The sequence below is a fragment of a genome, unplaced genomic scaffold (assembly GCF_019419815.1).
Source record: "Pyrus x bretschneideri cultivar Hongxiangsu unplaced genomic scaffold, Pyrus_bretschneideri_v1 Contig4, whole genome shotgun sequence".
Lineage (NCBI taxonomy): Eukaryota > Viridiplantae > Streptophyta > Magnoliopsida > Rosales > Rosaceae > Pyrus > Pyrus x bretschneideri.
Window position 1 is genome coordinate 11,953,652 of NW_025999723.1, and position 22,020 is coordinate 11,975,671.

Below are 22,020 nucleotides of genomic sequence, written 5' to 3' on the forward strand. Positions count from 1 at the left end.
TTCGCATACCATAAATTCCAATGGAAGTTTATGATTTTGATCCATGGCATAAATTTTTCTGTTTGGAATATATCGTAGCATAGTTGAGTAGTACGACAGTTAGATTTACCCTTCTCATAAAATTTATTCAGGCCAGTGGCCTAACGCAGATGGAATGTAATACAAAATTGCATAGCAAAAGATACGTTGTCTAGTGATTAGTATTTTTTTGGTGAGTAGTTTGCTATGTATACCACCCCCAATTGCTTTAATGCATCAAGCATATCCCACACAAAGCTATCTACCCCAACAAATTAAGGGAAAATGAAGAGCATTTTTTCAAAGAGGTCCATTGTCCTGTTAGTCGTTCTCCTTTCAGCAGTTTGCTTGGTTACTGAGGCTCAACAATGTCGTCCAAGCAGGAAAATTAGAGGAAGAAAGGCCCCTCCAGGAAAATGACTCTGATTGTTGTAAGGTTAACAAAATGTACACAACCTACACATGTTCACCGCAGTTGTCTGGCGGGAGCACCAAGGCTACTCTTAACAGCTTTGAGAAAAATGGTGATGGTGGCGGTCCTTCAGAATGTGACAACCATTACCATAATGACAACACACCAGTGGTGGCATTGTCTACTGGATGGTATAACAACTGAAGTAGGTGTCATAACCACGTCAGAATTAATAGCAACGGGCGTAGTGTGGTGGCCATGGTAGTGGATGAGTGCGACTCTACTGTGGGATGCGATGCAGACCATGACTATCAGCCTCCTTGCCCTAACAACATTGTTGATGCCTCAAAGGCTGTCTGGAAAGCCTTGGGCGTGTCCGAGGACAATTTGGGTGGCCTAGATATCACATGGTCCGACGCTTAGCTACGTTGGGCTTAATCTATAATGTTGCTTGTTGCTTGTTGTTTATGTTTATGAAATTTACTTGTAATATGTTATGTGTATATCATAGAAGCCAATATATAGAGCATTGACTTTGGTTTATGTGAGCATATATACTAAATCTTCTATCATCTTATTTTGTTTGTGTGAAGATATAAAACAAAAGTAGAATAAACTTGTCTGTTTATTATTTTTTCTTATCATGCCTCCTAATCGATTATATAACGACGGAATTGAGTTCCGTCTCTATGATATAAAGCTATCATATAGAGATGAGCCGCTTTAAGTGTTAACCTACATGTCCATGCATATTAAAACACAAAATGAATCATTAACCTGGAGTCAACATCGCCAAGATCAAAGTAAACCAAGATCTTCTGTGCTTTTGATCACTCAAATTTATTGAGATGCTTTCTTATTTATGTGTAGCAGCATGTGCAGGAATTTAGTTTTATATTTTGACTTTTTACTTAGGGCAATAGCCTAATGGAATTCTAACCTTACACTCGAAACAAATCCTTTAATTAACTGAGACATATTAGGCGTTGGACAGAGGGTAAATATCAGCTACATATATGAAATTCAATAGCTTCATGAATAAAATTTGACGACAAGAGTTGAAATAAAAACAAAAGAAATGAAATTGAAATAATTCCCTTTATATATATCCATCGGTAAAACATCTTTTTAACTAATTGAAAAAGGTCAAACTGAAGTTATTAAAAGGAAAAAAAAATGGTGGAGAACATGTGAAGGTTGGGTACATTTTGCCAGCCTTACAGCAATCGGAGTCATGCTCCTGGTTGCATTGTCCAGGACGGGCTTTCCTTCCTCTAATTCTGCTGCTAGGACGACAACATTGCTGAGCTCAGTGACAAGCAAATTGGGGAAAGGAGAATGACCAAGGCCTCGTTTGGTATGGATGGTTGAGAAGGAATGGATAACTTATTATTTTCAAGGTGTATCGAAAGAAGAAATCAAAATTTGTGGCCAATTTGAAGGTAGAAATGGATTATTCAAGAAAAAAAGTTATCTATCTATTTCAATCCTTCCCAAAATGGGAGGCAATAAAAGGTATATGTAGTATTTTATTTCTTATATTCGTCATGGTCATGAACATTAATCCATGGTTTGAGTCAACAATTTGCCAATTTTTAAAATTGCAAACAAGAGTCCAAGTGGTTTGCGCAGAGGTCACATCACCAATACCAAAAGACAACAAGCAGCAACGCCAATTGTATTACACAAAAAAAAATATTACTCTAGCTCAAATAAGCCAAGACTTACAATCGTGTCTATTTATTGTCAATATCAACGTATTTCAATTGTCAGGGATTCGAACTTTTTGTCAATGACATGTGAGTAGTTAAAACATTCCTCTTTTTTATTTTTGCCTTTTTTATAAGGTGATATTCTAAGCAACTTTAATTTTTACGGAGAAGATTTAAACTTTGGTGCAAGAGAGATAATACCCTAGTCAACTAGTCCAACTCACGTCTACAAAATGAAACAAGTATCGGAAACTTAGAATGATTGGGTAGAATCCATTTTAAAATTAGTCTTGTTTGCCGTTATGTTGATGGAGTGTCAAATATTTTTAAAAATGTTTTCCTCTTCATTTATTTTTTATTTAAGAAAAATGCTAGTAGCTTACGTCTTTGACAGAATGTAATTTTGTCTTTCTACAAACATCCATGGATAATTTGGTTGGGAAGTTTCTATAAATACCCACCCTCAAATGCTTTTATGCATCAAATCAAGCATATCCCACAGCTAGCACAACTAGAGAGACATAAAGAAATAGAGAGAAAATGAAGATTTTCTTTTCCAAGGAGTCCATTGTTCTATTAGTAATTTTGCTTTCAGCAATTTGCTTGGTCACTGAAGCTCAACAATGTCGTCCAAGCGGCAAAATTAGAGGAAGGAACGCGCCTCCTGGACAACGCAACCAGGAAAATGACTGATTGTTGCAAGGCCGGGAAAATGTCTAATGCTTGGAAAATGACTGATTGTTGCAATGCAACCAGGAAAATGACTAATGCTTGGAACTTGAGATTGAAATAGAAAATAACTTTCGTTGTTCTAAAACTCACCTCTTCCAATATCAACATGAGCTGACGTTCAAATGTTCAGAACATCGATGGTACCATATTAGCAGCCACCGTATAGTTCAAAAGTTGGATTATTTGATGATAGTCCTAACTCCTAAGCCTTGCTTTCTAAATGCTTGAAAAAACAAATAGTGAAATAGAAAAGGGAAATTATTTTTTAGATGGATGTAATTTTAAGAATTTTGTGTTTGTTTCTAAGTTATTATAGGTCTTGTTTCCCGTCTTGTGGAACTAAAGGTTTGTTTTTACTTTATTTCAAATGTCACTCAGTATTTCGATTTAGTGATATTTATTTGGGAAATACCCAAAAATGGGACATTTCTTAATCTTGGGACAGAAATAGGACAAACCGGCTATGCACAAACCAAAATTACTAAAATGCCCGTTGTGAAGTCTCAACCACCTCATCTAGTTGGTTATTGTGCATACACAAACAAGAAGCTTAAAAAAGTAGGCATAATTAGGAAATTGTGATAATTAATTACAAAATTGTGCATGAATGACTTTTGGGTTACATGAAAGGTGGTGTATTTATTCATGCTTGTGACTTTTGGGTTACATGAAAGGTGGTGTATTTATTCATGCTTGTCCAAGCACAAACCACCTCATTCAGTTGCAGAACGTGAAGAAGAGCAGAACTATGAAGAAAGGCAGAGCGATGAAGAAAGGCACAATGACCCTAACTTTCATACAATCTCTTTCAGAGAGCTTCTTCTGGAAATACTCACTAAGGTTGCTTCCCGCTCTTTTCGTTCCCTATATTCAGCAAAAATGGTGTGCATGAAGTTCAACCAACTCGCCCAACATGACCGCATCTTCGAACACATTAGCATTCAAAGATTTGAAAAGGTTGACCCGCTGACTTCACAGATGAGACATGAAAAAGAGTACAAGTTCTTGGAACGGTGCACAGAGTGCAACAATCCTAAGGCCCTATACACCCAAGGAATGCACTGGTACTTCCGATACTATAATTCCGAACTCGGAATTGAGCCTTTGAAGAAGGTGATCTCCAAGGGTCATCAAGCATAAACGTACGTCTACGATGCAATCTTGGTGTGCCAAGGGGATGAAAAAGATAGAGGCCTTAGCCTTCTACATTCTCTTAAGCGTCAGAAATTGGTGAGCATAATGGAGTGTAAAGAAAGAGCTCGGCAGTTTTTTTGGTTAGTTCGGGTGGACAGGGAAGTTAGAGGTAGAATAATAAAACTTCACGAGGACAGTGCTGCAATCAAAGCATGTAGCGACTGTGGAAGTGCACAAGGTCATTTCATTCTGACCCTATTGGGATTTCAGGTGCCATGACAAATTCAATAACCGCAATTCATGTAGATGGCATCAGGAAGTGAACATTTTTTGTGATATGTTTTTTAATAGGGACTAGATTTGTTTCTTTTCATTTACTTTTCTTCAAATTTAGTTGTCATGTACTTTTTGTTAGTAAATGGAAAAGGGAGAAGTTTTTGGTATCATTAACAATGTTTGCTTTCTTAAATGAAAAGATACACAACACAAAGCATGAACAAAGCATGCTTAAGTCTCCAAAACCAGATGTCGTAGGTTCGAATCATATAGGATGTGATTCTGTGTCATTGTTCATCACATTACGTCAAAATTAGATGACAATAATTGAGCACAAACCCAAATTTGACCTCCTTTATGCATCTTGTGTGCATACATTGTATAGTTTTCTAGAAAAATTGAAGCCAAATCCAAGAAATATTTGACCCCAACCATAGAACCCACAAACTCACAAATACAGGAAAAGCCAAGAAACCCAGCAGCCATAAAATATACTAACCCAGAAATTAATATTCATAAATATTTCACTTTCAAATCAAAACCCTTAAACAAACTTTTAAAAAATTTGAAACATTATTCCTTAAATATTGTAAAGAAACCTGCATCACTTGTACTGGGCTTTGGCTCATGTTGATTGATCCAATCCCATATGCGACCTTCATGAGATCTTTGGTGGATGAATTATTATTCATTAAACACCAAGCTTTTGGAATTGTGAGTTGGGAATTGTACTGCCACTCAAAAGTTAGATGCAATCTAAATCTTGGGTCACTAGTTCGAAAACAGAGGAGAGAGGGGACTGGTGAAAGGATGGCCATCGGTGAGAGAGAAAGGGTTGCCGCTGGTGAGGTGGTTTGTTAAAGGGTGAGTGCATCGTTAGGGTTCTACGGCAGAGAGAGAGTAGAGAGAGAAATAAAAAAGGGGAAGAAATAACTCATTTATATACGATAGGAATTAGGTCATTTCAAGGTGTAGGAAAATCCTATTTTTGTCCGGTGAATGTGCATGGCATGTGCATGCTCTGTGCATATTCAAAAAATCCTATTTCTGTCCCAAGATTAAGAAGATGTCCCATTTTGGGGTATTGTCCTATTTCTTTTCACTTATAAGTGAGGGGTCTTAGGTTCCATTATCGCCAAAGGTGAAATTTGAACCATATTATTGCTAGCCCATTGTGATAATATCATCTGTCCAAAAAAAAAAAATTCCAAAGTAACAATTTACTTGTAATATTCTAGGTTATTGTTTAGGTTTGTTTCCTAGTATTTCTATTGTGTTCTATTAAAAATTCCTCCAAGGAGAATCAGAGTATTATTAGTATTGTGAGATTAATTAAAAGAAAATTTTGAATTGAACTCTTAAACTTCACAGTGACGGAAATCAATAATGTATTCGCACTTTGATGTGGAACATCCCCACCGATGATCCCGATCTCATCCCCCCCCCCCCTCCCAAAAAAAAGATATTTAAGAAAAAAAGTATTAGGAACCCTAGAATCATACGTGGAATCTTCATTTAAAAGTATGAGGAATGAACACGCAATTCAACTCACAAATGCTATCGCTAGTCCCCCAAAAAAAAGTATTAGGAACCCTAGAATCATAAGTGGAATCTTCATTTAAAAGTATTAGGAATAAACACGTTTATCAAAGTTTAAGTAATAATCCAGTCATCAACTTCCATGTCATTTAATTTTATCTACAAATTTAGTCTTCCTAACATTATCCTTTAAACTAATCTGTTACGTTACCGTCATGTTAATAGAGTATATAATTTATTGAATTTAATCATGATTCTTTCATCGTTGCGTTCTGGCAAAACCAAGTTGCAAAGAAAAACTAACTTTCTTCAATGTCAGAATGTAATTTTGTCATTCGGCTAACATCCAAGGATAATGTGGTTGGGAAGTTCCTATATATACCCACTCACAAATGCTTTTATGCATCAAACCAAGCATATCCACCACAAGAGCACAACTAGAGAGAGAGAGAGAGAGAGAGAGAGAGAGAGAGAGAGAGAGGGAACAGAGAAAATGAAGAGTTTCGTATCCAAAGAATCCATTGCCCTATTAATACTTCTTCTTTCGGCAATTTGCTTGGTCACTGAAGCTCAGCAATGTCGTCCAAGCGGCAGAATTAGAGGAAGGAAGGCCCCTCCTGGACAATGCAACCAGGAGAATGACTCTGATTGCTGTAAGGCCGGAAAAATGTACACAACCTACAAATGCTCACCACCACTGTCCGGCAGCACCAAGGCCTACCTCACTCTTAACAGTTTTGAGAAAAACGGTGATGGAGGTGGTCCATCAGAATGTGACAACAAGTATCACAGCGATAACACACCGGTTGTTGCATTGTCGACTGGATGGTACAACCATGGAAAAAGGTGCCATAACAACATCACCATTAGTGCTAATGGGCGCAGTGTGGTGGCGATGGTGGTGGATGAGTGTGACTCTACTGAGGGATGTGATGCAGATCACGACTACCAGCCTCCTTGTCCTAACAATATTGTTGATGCCTCGAAGGCTGTTTGGAAAGCCTTGGGCGTGCCCGAGGACAATTGGGGTGGCTTAGATATTACGTGGTCCGATGCTTAATTAGTTAGTTAGTATAATGTGTCTGGCCAGCTAGCTGCTTGTTGCATTATGTCTATCTATGTGTAATGTGTTGTATAATTACGTATAGAAGTCAATATAGAGTATTGACTTCTGATTATGCGAGAATGTACTCCGATTTGGTGTAACTTTTTTTTTTTTTTTTTTTTATCATTTCAATAAAAATTGCTTTAGTGATATTTATATAAATTTCTGTGATAATATAAGTGGACACAATGTAATCTGATGATTTAGCAGCAGAGATGTCCAAAGCTTTTTTTAGGTAGAGGTTAGAGTAGAGAATATAGAATATTTTATGTGAGATATAAACGAATGGTCTAATTTCACTCTATAAACAAATGGTCTAGGAAAAATGTTGATGGCGATTCCGTTTGACTTCTTTCAACTAAAAAACCACACTGTCCTCGTTTTGAATAAGATGCAATATTTGGTAGTGTTAAGAACATTGAATTATGGATAATGCTTATATCCTCTCATGAAGAAACTTACTTGTCTTCAACTAATATAATTTATATCGTCTGAAATAATAATCGAAACTATTCATTCTAATGTCATCATCTAAAGATCATGTATGCAAAAAATACTCAAATATTTGGAAATATTTGAGTTATTCAAATGCATAAAACAAATAGACGATTTATTATAAGGATGGTACTCGTTATCAAAACTATTGATTAGTTTAACATGTATAAATAACTAAACGATCTCTAAATTAAATGATTTTTTATAAATACATTTAGATGACGATGAAAAAGAGAATGATTTGTTGCGATAGTGATCTCTCAACTTTGCACATCGCAATAGTCTACAAGATTACAACCAAATTAATAATTGGGTTTTCTTTATAATTTTTTTTTAATTCCCATAGTTGAAAATGCACGAATGCACAAACAAACAAATATACCTATGAACATTATTTTATGGAGAAATTAGGTTCTCATCCCTCTATTTGCTACTCCATTGATTAAAACCCTATTCCTTTTCAATTTTTGATCAAACTCCTTGGGTATTAATAACATCATTAATTATTTCAATAATAAATATTTTTTATTTTTAAATATATTCCCTTAGTGTTAAAAATGTTACAATTAGTATATTTATATTTATGACTAAATTTTTTATCTTATATTTTTATTTTTAGTTTGTACCCATTTTTAATTTGCAAACCTTTTTTAATTTGTACCAATTTTCTGTTTAGTTTTAATTTGTACCCATATATTAATTTCTTTTTGTGCCCATATTTTTTAAGTTTTATTTGTATTTATGCCCATGTGCTTATCGTCACGTGACATTGTATAATTAATCAATAATAGAAAAATTACATATGGTATATTTATGTTTTATGGCTAAACTTTGTATCATATATTTATATTTTTAGTTTGTACCAGCTTTTAATTTGCAACGTTTTTTTTTTAATTTGTAATATTTTCTTTTAGTTTTTATTTGTACCCATGTATTAATTTCTTTTTGTGACCATATATTTTAAAATTTCATTTGTACTCATAATTTTTTAGTCTTTTATTTGGACCCTAATTTATTTATAATGTACCCATTCTTCTTTATTAATGTACCAATTTGTTATATGTGAAATGTACCAATTTTTTTAACACTACGGATATATTTTTTTGCCATTTATTATTTCTTATGGTTACATAGTTTTTATCCATTTATTCAATCAAAATGTTTGAATTTTTTTATTGTAGCTATTTATAATATAATGAGGGATTTTAAATTTATAGGATTATAAATCTCAAAAAATATCAAACAATTAATGCCAAAACTATAAAAATAAAAATATTAATAGTAATATAATGAGATGTACAAAGTCAAGGAACTTTGATCAAACTTTGAATACCATTAAGGTTTTAGTCAAAGAGTGTTAGGAACTATAGACCGTATCCAAAGTATCCCTTATTTTATTAACGGATAACAAAAACAAAACAAAAAGAAAAAAAAAAACGAGATTGTCGAGATGACCACACACCGAGCTACATTTTGACATGCCCACATATTAACAACAAGCATCCTGTTTATAACAAACTAAACCCTAATCTTTAAACAAAAACCTAATTCCAATGGGCTGATCTCAAATCCTACACTCATTATTTTTCAACACCACCTTTCAAACTCATGGCTGTAAACATTTGCCAACAAGCAAATGTGGATGCAAATGTTTACGGTCAAGTAGGCCCCGCTACGCTAATAGGCAGGCAGATTTCAGATTCGGACAGATGCCAAATGGATACAGATTCAGATGGCGGCTCGCATATAGACTTAAGCATGTAGATTCCGTTAGGCGGATAGACCTTAATGCAGATTTCGTTGGGCGAACACATCCTAATGCAAGCAATTTCGTAGACATCATAAGTCATTAGTAGACGACATACAGATTCCAGACAGCAAGATTAGACAAATTCCATCAAACAAATTCAGCACACAAAAGAAGGGACCCGTCACTAAAATTAACGATTCATCATCCCAACTGCAGCAATGAACAGATAGAAACAAGTACCATCACTCGAATGACATTCTCAAGAAACTTACAAACAGGCCACCAACACGTGTGGGCCTCAAAGCCTCAAAACAATTAATTTTTTCGTTATGCTTCCTCTTTCTTTTTCTTCCTGTGCTGGGATTTCTTCAGAACGCCCAAACAAGTGCGAGCACAGCGGATTCAACGGAGGTGTGCAGACGGCGGGTACGAGGGTGACGTTGGACGGGAGGCTAGTGGATGGTGGTCTGGTGAGAGATGGTGGCGGTGCACAGCAAGTCTGGGGTGGGCGAGAGCAGCGGTCAGATGGAATCGTGGGTTTGGGTGCGGGTAGCAGCGGGCGAATTTCTAGGCTGATTCAGGCTAGGTGTTGAAGGCTAAGGCGCGACGCAATCATCAGACCTAAGTTTTGTGGTTCCGGCCCTGGGTTCTGGTGCAACAAGCTTCGGACGGTGGTAGTTTCTTCAGGCAGCAGCAGCGGTTTCGTACTAGTCAAGTTGTTAGGCATGGCGGGATGGTAACTGAGGTTCAAGGTTTCAGTCAAATCTGGGAAAACAACAGACGGTGGCTTGGCTTGGTGCCGCTTTGGCGTGGCTCGACTCCAACTTCAATTTCAACAAATTTTTTTTTAATTTTAAAACACTAACAACTAAATTGACAAATCCAAACTAGACAAAAACAAACGACGGACGAACGGATACCAAACAGAAGCAAATTAAATCCAGAAGAATCAAACTTGCTCTGTATCAACTTTGGAAAATGTTAGTTACTCACGCAAATGAGGTATTTACAGGGGTGCAATATGCCTTTGAAAATGACTTCAAATCTACCAAGATTTGATGAAAATGATGATATGCATGCTATTTCTGTTAAACAAAATAATAATAATAAAAAATTGCGCGCTACACACTCTATTCTTACTAACCCCTAATAATATTTCTTGGACTCTTATACTTAAGTGACATTCACAAGAAATTTCCAAACCGGTCACCAACACTTGTGGGCCTTAAAGCCACAAAACAATTGTTTTTTTAGTTTTTCCTTTTACCTTATTGGGCTGGAGTTTTCTCCATAAGAGCAATTCGAGTGTGTAAGGGCTTCCCATAACAATTGGCAATTGAATCATCTCCAGTAAATAGTAAATGTTTTTACTGAACAGTAATTATCTTTTACATCTCTACTTCTAAACTGAATAGCCATGACAATAGGTAATAAAATATTAATATTTTTTATTTATAAATAAAAATTATTTAAATTTAAATTTCGAATAAGATTTTTAACCGATCTCGTCATACCATGTGTCATTATCCGAAAATACAATTTTTGTGAATAGATTTCGATAAGATTTTTAACCAATTCCGTTGCGTGGCATGTCCTTACCTATTTAGAATCGTTGAAAACATAAAAAGTTGGTGTAAGGTGGGAGAAAATGGGAAGGTATTTATAAAATAATAATAATAATAATAATTTCTAAATTTTTTTTTTTAAATTTTTTTTGGATTTTTAATTATTTTTAAAAAGACCATCAAATCACAAAAAATATGAAATCCAACAATCCAGAATGAGACACGTGGCCCACCCAAAATTTTTTGATTTTATACTTTTTCTAAAAAATTTTAAAGCCAAAAAATTGAACCATTGACTTGGAAATCAAATGGTCCAGTGACATGTGCACATGTTGCCCACGCACCTGATGCAAATTTTTTGAACGTGGCTAATGTCACCTCCCCTTAAGCACTCGGGCCTTAGACTCCCGTCTGCCCTCTCCCACGAGCTCCCCTTTAACCCAATAGCCCAAATGGGCTGGAGCTAGTTTAGGGGGCAATTGGATTGGATTTGTTGCCAATCCCGATGGCTAAATACCATTGTGGAGCTGCTCTAGCGCACAAATAAGTGTGAGTACATTCAACGGAGGTGTGCATATAGCGGCTACAAGGGTGACGTTGGACAGAACAGCGACGGAGGCTGGTGGTCTGGTGCAAGATGGTGGTGGTGCGCAACAAGTCTGTTGTGGGTGAGAGTAGCGGTTAAACGGGATCATGGGTCTATGTGCGGGCAATACCAGGTGGATTTGTTGGATCTCTAGGCTAATTCAAGCAAGGTGTTGCTGGCTAAAGTATAGAGCGATTCGCAGACCTGAGTTTGTGGTTCTGAGTTCTTGTGTAACAAGTTTCGAGCAGTGGTGCTTTCTGTTGGAACTTGTGAATTTGTGAGGGACTTTAGGGCTGGTTTGGTATTGATGTGCTTTGAAAAAAAGCTGCTTCTGCTGTGCTGTAAGAATAAGCGGCCGTGAAATAAAGCAGCATAGTATTTGGTAAACTTTTTTATAAAAGTGCTTTTGGAAAAAAAAAAAAACAGTATGATAGTGTTTGGTAAACTTTTATGTAAAACAATTGTGACTGTGTGAAATAACCAAAAATGGTATAATACTAGATGTGCTATTAATTTAATTTTCTTAACAAATAAAAGTGAATTGCTAAATATACTTTATTTTTAAAAGAAAAATATTTATAAACTTTATCTTATATATTAATTAGTATGACAAACTACTTCAATTGAAATATTTTAGACTGAATAACTAGGATTCATTATTACACTATTGTTAATGTACTTGAAAGTAGTCTAATTAGATGCATTCATCAAACTTGCCGCTATTCTATATTATAATGCTTCTATCTCATGGGATCCTTCAACTTGATAATTTTGGTATTCATCATCATCATCATCACTACTATCGCTCTCTTCACAATAGTCCATGAGGTCATCAAAATGACGATCACGTTCAAAATACCCCCGTATGTAGTTATGAAGAGCCATTGTAGCAATGACAATCTTCACTTGCTTATTGAACGGGTAATTAGGCATATCCCTTAAAATTGCCCATCTTTTCTTCCATACCCCAAAAGTTCGTTCAATAATGCTCCTAAGAGAAGAATGCACGTGGTTGAATACCTCTTTATGACCCGTTGGTTCGAGACCCCTACGAAAATCCGGCAGATGATATCTTTCACCTTTATATGGTCCCAAATAACCTTTCATTTATGACTACCCCGCATCTACCAGGTAATATTTTCCTAAAAATTGAAAATTTGGTTTTGTATTGTAATAATTATACAAAGCAAGTATGTAAATTGTTATAAATAAGTATGAAGATTACAATTTGGAGGCTTTGAAAAGTTTAAATTTGGATTCTGTAGCACGGATAAAAAAGCCCTTATATCATGTGCAGTGCCTTCCTATCCGGCACAAGCAAATGTGAATTGCATGTCAAAATTACATGCAGCCATAACATTTTGAGTCAGGATTCCTTTCCTACCAATGTATGGAACTTGATCCGGATGTAGTATTGAAGCCTCAACATATACTCCATCTATGGCACCAATACAATCCTAAAATAATAACATAGAAGAAAACTGTCAAGCTACACTTATAGTTTGCAAACACTTATAGTTTACAAATAAGGTAGAAGACAAATCAACCTTTACCTTAAAATGAGGCATGTATCTTGTATCTCTTCTTATTTCTTGGGGAGTGCCACGAAACTTTAAATCCATCGGTTTGATAATATCTATTGTCATCTTACATACGATATCTAACATAACACCAAAATATCTACTAACAGTCTCACCAGAATGTTGAAATCTCTCTTGCGCTGATCTATTTTTCACACCATGTCCCAACATATGCAAGAGCATTCCTAATATTTCAGTTGCATTCATTTTCCTTGAACCTTTCAATCCATAATTAGTTTGCAAGTCATTGGATAATCTATAAAAGACATCTTTGTTCATCCTAAACATTTTATAGCATCGCACATCATTTCCTTGTAGTACTTCCATCAACCAAATATTACCTATTTGGGAAGAATTCATACATGGAGTTTTGTGGATGTATTTAAATAATATGTTTCAATAACTCTCGCTACAGCGCATATAATTACACCATCCTCCAAATCCTAAACATCATCATCAGAGGTATTCATATTGAATATACGTCTGTAACCTAACATATAATTCAACATTCTACAAGTTATAATCCAACAATCACTAAGAAGTCATAATCCGACATTCAAGAACAAGTCATAATCCAACATTTAATAAGGAATCATAATTCAACATTCAACATAAATATTCAATACATAATCTTAACGCAAAGTACAAACCACACATATAGTCCTAATTCATAGTTTTAGGCTTTTAGCTCCTTATTGTTCTTTGTTGAACATATATTTCAACCAAGTTAGTTGGACTTCAAGATCTTTCATCGTGCCAAACACATCTCGCTTCTCTGCACTACAAAATAAACATATAGCAAACAGCCATAACTAGCTAGGTAGCTCACAACCAGGCAATTGTGCAATAGCCGCTAACACTTCCAAAATACTATTGCCTATATGCAGTTTAGACATCAATGAGTTTGCAAAACTCCTAGTTTCATACACTTCAACAAGACAGTCAATTTGACCACAAAGTTTTGCAGCACCTCTAATTTTTTGCCCTTTCTTATCAACCTTCTTTTTTGCAATTCTCCTTGGTTAGCCACTCTTTTTTTTTTTTTCCCTTCCTAGTAGCTTGCCTTAGATCCTGCATAGTCTCACTTTCTTCCTCATCATCTGAATCAATTTGTCCTATAGATTCCTCTCTTGTCTCTGGTGGTAGTACCCAAATGAAGGTGCCCAGGCATGTTCACTGGTAGCAACTGTGTTTGAGAACATCCTATCTAACTTGTCCTCCATCTTAGGTCTAATTCCTTTTTTTCGCAATCTTCCATATTCTTTGTTTATCTACAAGTAAGAAAGAATATGGTTAAAACATATTGCATGATATCATAATACATATTAAAAGATAAATACACAAACCTAAATTTTATTATTCCACCACTCATTAGAGGCATCAATGGTACCCTTGCTCGAATTCCACCCTAGGCCAGTTTCTTTACCAACTAGCTCTTTCCACAACTTCCACTCATTTTAAGTGCATCCCACTTATTTTTCAGTTGCTTTCTTTCATAATCATGCCCACTCTCTGCCTTAAAGTTAGCTCTAATATTTGCAGATCCATCTTTGTCAAAGTGAGTGCCTAGACGATGTCCTGGCATCAACCTCCTTGATACATACATCACAAAATATAGATATATTGTGGGCATTCCATGTAGCTATAGGATTTAACAAAGATGCCCCCTTCTTTGCCATCGATACCAACTAGTGATTTGTATATATATACATATATACATACATATATATATATATATATATATATATTAAAACAAGAACGTATGATATTGTAATATAAACCAGAAGCTTTATGTACATGAAAGAGACAAATTGGACTTTAAGAATACATAGTACATGAAAGCATTAGGTAGTTGTAAGAACCAGATTCAAAGACTTTTATTTGTTACAAAAATTCATCATCTTCACTTACAGGGATTCTTCCTATATTTATAAATCTAGACTTAGTGTAGATAAAAAGTTAATGAAATTAAACCCTACAAAGTCAACCAAACGAAATTCACAGAACGAATGAAATTCACCAACGTTTTCACATGACCTAATAATAGTCATGGAAGTAGAAATACATAAAGCCTAACCTAACTGCATATGGAAGTCAGCAAAAATGATAGCAATCGTTATCATTTGGGGAAAGTTGGAGCTTTGATCTGTGCTTAAAGCTGCATATTCAATTAATGCAAGCAGAAAATTCCAACAACAATCGAAATAAGGAGAAACAAATGATTTCGTTTGCTAGTTGAAATAGTCAAAGTCATCCTACAAAGCTTCCAATACCTCTCTCACACAAACACAAACAAATTCAAATTCCCAATTCGCGTCTCGCGATCACCAAGTAGCAGAGAACCAAAAATGAGAAATGGTAGCAGCCATAAGCATGCTCAGGAATTCCATTACACAAGGGCAAATTAAATTAGCAACAATACAAATTAAAGGGGAAGTAGAAGAAAAAAATGAACCTCCACGGAAGCCGGTCAATTTGCATAATCCTAATTTCTATACACAATATATATGGTGATTTGCTGTCATTTGCATAATCCTAAATTCTCTACTATTCATTCTTTAGCTCATTCATTCCCTAGTCAAAAGGTTTCTTCTATCTTTGTTGGCCTAAAAAGACATAGAAAGGAAAGCCACCAAATAATTTGAACACAGAGCACTTTGCACTGCTACAAAAGGAGGGTTTGGAATGAGATGAGGAAAATCTACCATTAATGGTAGACAAAAGACCAAAATTCAAGTCTCCAAGTCCATGATATATTTCATATCAGAATTGGTGATGAATGATAAGAACATGTTAATTAGTCCTAAAACTTACGCAAGGAGGAAATCTGTACATAGGAAATGCAACTGCATCTGCTGTTGTAGGGAAAGGAAAAGTGACGCTCAAACTCACTTTTGGAAAAAAGCTTTCACTCACCAATGTTCTGCATGTTCCTGATATTCGCAAGAATTTGATTTCTGGATGACTTCTGAGTAACAAAGGTTTCAAATTAGTTTTTGAATCTAATAAGTTTGTAATCACCAAGGGTGGGGTGTATGTGGGAAAGGGCTACATGGCTAAGGGTTTCTTCACATTGTATGTACTTTCTACTGATGCTATTAATAATAACAACAAGCCTAGTGCATCTTTTGCTTACTTGATTGAGTCCTCTACATTATGGCATGCAAGATAAGGACATGTTAATTTTCGTTCTCTTCAAAGAATGGTTAACTTAGGCCTATTGCCCAAATGTTCCATGAACAAAGTGTCTAAATGTGAGATATGCATAGAATCCAAATATGCAAGACATTCATATAAATCAATGGAAAAATCAAATGAAGTACTTGGTTTAATCCATAGTGATCTTTGTGATTTCAAGTCCACACCAACTCGTGGAGGAAAGAACTATTATATTTCTTTCATTGATGATTGCAGCAAGTACTGTTATGTCCATTTGATTCAGAGTAAAGATGAAGCTTTAAATATGTTAAAGTCGAAAATCAACTAGACAAAAGAATAAAAGTATTACGATCGGATAGAAGTGGTGAATACGAATCTAATGACTTTGCAGAATTTTGTTCAAAATATGAAATAATACATCAAACGACAGCACCATACACTCCTCAACAAAATGGAGGGCTAAACATAAAAATCGAACATTGAAAGATATGATTAATTCCATGTTAAACAGTTCTAGTGCACCACATAATTTATGGGGTGAGGCGCTCATTGCTGCCAACAGAATATTGAACTGAATTCCACATAAGAAGACTAATCAATCTCCTTATGAAATCTGGAAAGGTAGGTTACCTACATATAAAACTTTGAAAGTGTGGGTTGTCTTGCGAAAGTTCAAGTGCCTCTTCCGAAGAGACAAAAACTTGGACAAAAAACAATGGATTGTATATTTATTGGTCATGCCAATAATAGTTCAGCATACAGATTTTTCGTTCATAAATCTGAAATTGCAGACATTCATGTAAATACAATACTTAAATTTGCAGAAGTTGAGTTTTTTGAGGAAATTTTTCCTTATAAAGATAGGTCATATGTTTTGAATAAAAGAATACATGATGATACTACGAGATATAATCATGCTTTAACTTCTAGAATCCAAAGCCAAGATTTGGAACCACGGAATAGTAAAAGAGCAAAATTTGCAAAGAATTTTGGTCCTGATTTCCTCACTTATCTCCCCGAAGAAGAAGAAGAAGAGCCTCAAACTTATAAGACTGCATTAGAATCTTCAGAAGCACCTTATTGGGGAAAAAAAAAAAAAAAAAAAAAAAAAAAAAAAAAAGGCTATTCAAAGTGAAATGGAATCTATTATGCAAAATAATACATGGGAATTAATTAATTTGCCTCTGGGAAATAAACCAATAGGAAACAAATGGATTTTTAAGAAGAAATTGAGACCGGATGGTACCATAGACAAGTATAAAGCTCATCTAGTTGCCAAAGGGTATCGCCGAAAAGAAGGACTTGACTACTTTGACACTTATTCCCCAGTAGCTAGAATAACCTCTATAAGGTTATTAATAGCTATAGCGCCTATTTACAATCTCGAGATACATCAAATGGACGTAAAGACTGCATTTCTAAATGGTGAATAAACAAAGAAATATATATCGAACAACCTGAAGGTTTCATTGTCAAAGGGCAAGAAAAGAAAGTTTGCAAATTGATTAGGTCATTATATGGACTTGAACAAGCTCCTAAGCAATGGCATGAAAAATTCAATCATAATATGATCACAAATGGATTTGTAATCAATGAAAGTGATAAATGCATTTATGTTAAGCAAACGAAAAATGCTTGTGTTATTGTATGTCTATATGTTGATGACATGCTTAAAATGGGAACAAACAAAGATGTGTTTAACTCCACAAAGAAAATGTTAAATTCTAGCTTTGATATGAAAGATATGGGATTAGCTGATGTGATTCTTGAACTTCGAATTCTAAGGAATTCAGATGGATATGTTCTAACTCAATCGCATTATGTTGAAAATGTTCTAAAAAGGTTTGAAGAGAGCATATCTCAATTGGAATATACCCAAGTTATAGGTTGCTTAATGTACATTGTGAATTGTATAAGAAGACCTGATCTTGCTTATTCAATAAGCCGATTAAGCAGGTATTCAAGTAATCTTGGAAGAGATCATTGGAATGCTTTAATAAGGGTATTAAGACACTTAAAGCATAAAATGAACTATGGTTTGCATTACACTCAATATCCCCCAGTATTAGAAGGATATAGTGATGCAAATTGAATTTCAGGGAGCACATGTAGTAAATCCACAAGTGAATATGTATTTACACTTGGGGGAGCAGTTGTGTCATGGAAATCGTTTAAGCAAACATGTATAGCACATTTGACAATGGAATCAGAGTTTATAGCCTTAGATGCAGCTGCTGATGAAGCTGAATGGCTTAAACATTTTCTGGAAGATATTCCATTATGACCCAAGTCTGTGACTGCAGTATGTATTCATTACAACAGCATGACTGCACAAGGTTAAGCTAAAAACGCTGAATATAATGGGAAGTCGAGACATATAAGACAACGACATAGAACCATTAGACAGCTACTCATGAATGTAACTATTTCCATTGACTATATTAAATCTAAGGAGAACATTGCCAATCCTTTGACTAAAGGCCTATCCAAGGATCAAGTGGCATTTACATCGAGGGGAATGAGTTTAAAGCCAACTCAATGAGTTATAACTTGACGGAAACATAACCTAACTAATTGAAGATCCCATGGTCTAGATTCAATAGGCAAACTAGTTGAGGATAACTCAAGGTAAGAAACATACAATCCTTACTCATTCCTATGATGGAAAACAGTGTGTTGCCTGTAAGACAAATAGGGCGAATCACTATTCTTAATAATGCTAATATCTTATGGTTAAGATGACTAGAACATGATATTCTTGATTAGCATTACCTATATGAGATTGATGTGGGGTCGCATGTTTGAGAATTGATATGGCTACAACTCTCTTAAGGTCTCATCAAATCAGGATATGTTCAGGACCAAACTGAACACAACCGTATGAATTGAAGTGTGTCAAGTATGTGTTATGTGTGATACTTATTGTTTCGATTTACTACTAAGAATGATCAATTCAAGATGTTAAATTCACTGCTTCATTAGGTAAATCCAATAAGTACTCACTAAAGAAGGTTCAAGTCCAAAAGACACTTATCCCGATGCGTATCATATCTAAGTTCTCTAGGAAAAACGTTACTAATTTAGTTAGTATCTTATTTTCTATTCAAATGTGGGGTATTTCTCAAGTTTGAATAGAAAATGTGGGGTATTGTTGGAACTTGTGAACTTGAGAGGGACTTTAGTCCCACATAGCGCTTTCAGCCTTTTGTAATTCCTCTTTATAAGTGAGTTTACTCACTTAAATTCATTGCTTCTGATATACTGTGTATATAGTGAAATTGTAATTCGAAATACCTATGCAATTATCATATATAGTATAATTGATATTTGATTGGTTCTAACAGTTTCTTTAGGTAGTAGCAACAGTTTCGTACTATTACAGGTTGTCAAGTGCAGCGAGATGGCGCTGGAGGTTTAGGGCTTTAGTTAAGGAGGGTGTAGTCAAATTAAGATTTGAAATGATTTTAAAAGACTTCAGAATCAGGATGTAGTCAATTAGGATGTTAAGAGCAGATTTTAAAATATTTTGAAATCATGGTGTAGTCAAAGTATGATTTAACTAGATTTAAAAGAATGCATCCAAATCCAGGGATAGTCAATTAGGATTTAAAATCCAAGGTGCAAATATGTAGGTATTCAAAATGTCATAGATTTTGAAGGATTTCATTAAGAGATTTTGTAGGATTTGTGAGTGAATTTTACACATACAAAGACTAAAGAATCCCACCTCCACCCCTAGGATTTCTTTTCAAGTTTCTCTCTCAAACTGACTTTTCTATCTCTTGCATACAAACCTCACTACCTGCATTCAAACCGCTCATCACTATCACTATGTCATCTTATCATCTCCCTTTAACACAAAACCCTACAGCCAATTCCAACAACTGGCCGGGTCTCGAAGTTCCAGTTCAAAGGCTCTCTCTCAAGTCACGCATGTTTTTGTTATCCCTTTCTGCAATTACATATTTATTTAACACAATAACAAATGAATTTTCAATTAACCAAAGAGCCGTGTGAAAGGTATTACTCAAAATAGATAAATATGTAAACCACTACTACTGTGACAGCGTCACCTCTTCCTTCATAAACATCTCTAAGCCTACAAAAAGCTCACATACTTGGTACCTGGGAAAAGAGGATACCAAGCAGGGCATTTTTGGTGACCTCAGCATTCTTATGATTCATCAATTTCATCAAAAGTTGGAGTGAATAAACCAGAATTGCTTCCAAAAGAGTTTAGCCTTGTAATTGAATATATATAACCATTGTTGCCAATTTAACAAATTAATACACCCGACTATTGTTCTATTCGAATCTCTACGCGCTGGGTCAATGTTTTGATGTAAGTTAGAATTTTTACATAAGGTTCGGTGATGTTTACAAGTTGGGTCGGAAAATAAAGAAAGATAAAGGATTGAGTATCATGTTCATATTGGTTTGGTGAAGTTTAGAAATCCTAAGAAATCCATGAGACAAGTTCATACAAATCCATATAAATCTGTTGAAATTCATATAGAATGTAAACTCTATTAAAATCATTTAAAATCTGTCACTTAAAAAAAAATCTATTAAAATCCTATGAAATCCAAATTAACTACACCCCCAAAATCTAAGCAAATAGCAGACGGTGACTTGGGGCTCGGCTGCAGCTTCAATTTAAGCACCTTTTTTTTAATAAAAATTTTAAAAACTAATGACAACTATATTGACAAATCCAAACTAGACAAAAACAACCACAGGGAACGGATACCAAACATAAGCTGATCAAATCTCGAAAAATCAAACATGTTATGATACTAAGTTGAAAATAAATGAACTGAAAAAACAAACAAATATAATTAAGAACACTAATAAACTAAATCCTAATCTTCAAACGAAAACTTAATTCTAACACGGTGGACACCACCAAACAAAAAAAAAAACCCACGTTAAATTTGTCCGTACACAACAATACCTATCTCTTTCGACATCTTTGAGGCAGGCGGCGATGGCAGCGGTCTTCAGAATATGACAGAAAATGCACAATGACAACCTCCCTTTTGTGACATTGTCCACCGGATGACGATGGTACAACAATGGTCACTTCCCAACATCACAACTAGCGGTAGCAGTCGCAATGTGGTGGTCATGGTGGTGGATGAATGTGACTCGCTTGTGGAATGTGACATGGCCATGACTACCAATCACCTTGTGTTAACATCATTATGTTCCTAGTGATATTTCTCTTTATTTGTAAGTGAGAGGTTTTAGGTTCAGTTCTCACCAAAGGGGAATTTGAACCGCATTATTATGACTAGCCTAGTGTAAGGCTTAGCTCACTCCCCCACCCCCTTAGTGGAGACTTTATTTAAAAAAAAAAAAAAAAAAAAAAAAATCAAACATTGGCGATGCCTCCAAACTGTTTGGAGCATTGGCCTTCCTCAGAACAATGGGGTGTCTTTAGACATCACATGGTCCGATGCTTGGTGCTTCTGTTGCTTATGTTATCTTATATTTTGGTAATGTGAAATGTAAACAACCGGAACCTCTATTTTGTTCTAATCTATTTCTTCTGTTCTGTCTTTGCATGTGGTGCACACATGTTTCTGTTTTTCAACCCTTTTCCTGTCTGTTTTCTTAGATCGACAAAGCATAACAAGTGTTGGGAAAAGTGGTTTCATCTTTTCTCCGTCCGCGGCCGAACTTTTACAAAACACATGAAAAGGTACAACGGTGAATAGGGGGAATGAAAAACAATAGAGGAGAGAAGGTCTATCAACGCAACATGCCAAACTGCCTAACAAGAAAGTTATTCATTGTCGATCCTGATTGAATCAAAAAATAAACATTCATCACAGAAACAAGAAGATCAACGTAGATCACGTAGCCATTCCTTCACTACATGAAACATAAACACCACGTTGATCAAGAATGTGTGATCCTGATTTACGAGCATGTATGCCGACAAAGGAAAGAAA

At 35.2% G+C, this 22,020-nt stretch overlaps 1 pseudogene; it reads left to right on the forward strand.

Annotated features, from left to right (window-relative positions):
• Nucleotides 1-303: 303 nt before the first annotated feature.
• On the forward strand, nucleotides 304-7,260 carry LOC103938659 (annotated as a pseudogene).
• The last annotated feature ends 14,760 nt before the right edge of the window (nucleotides 7,261-22,020 follow it).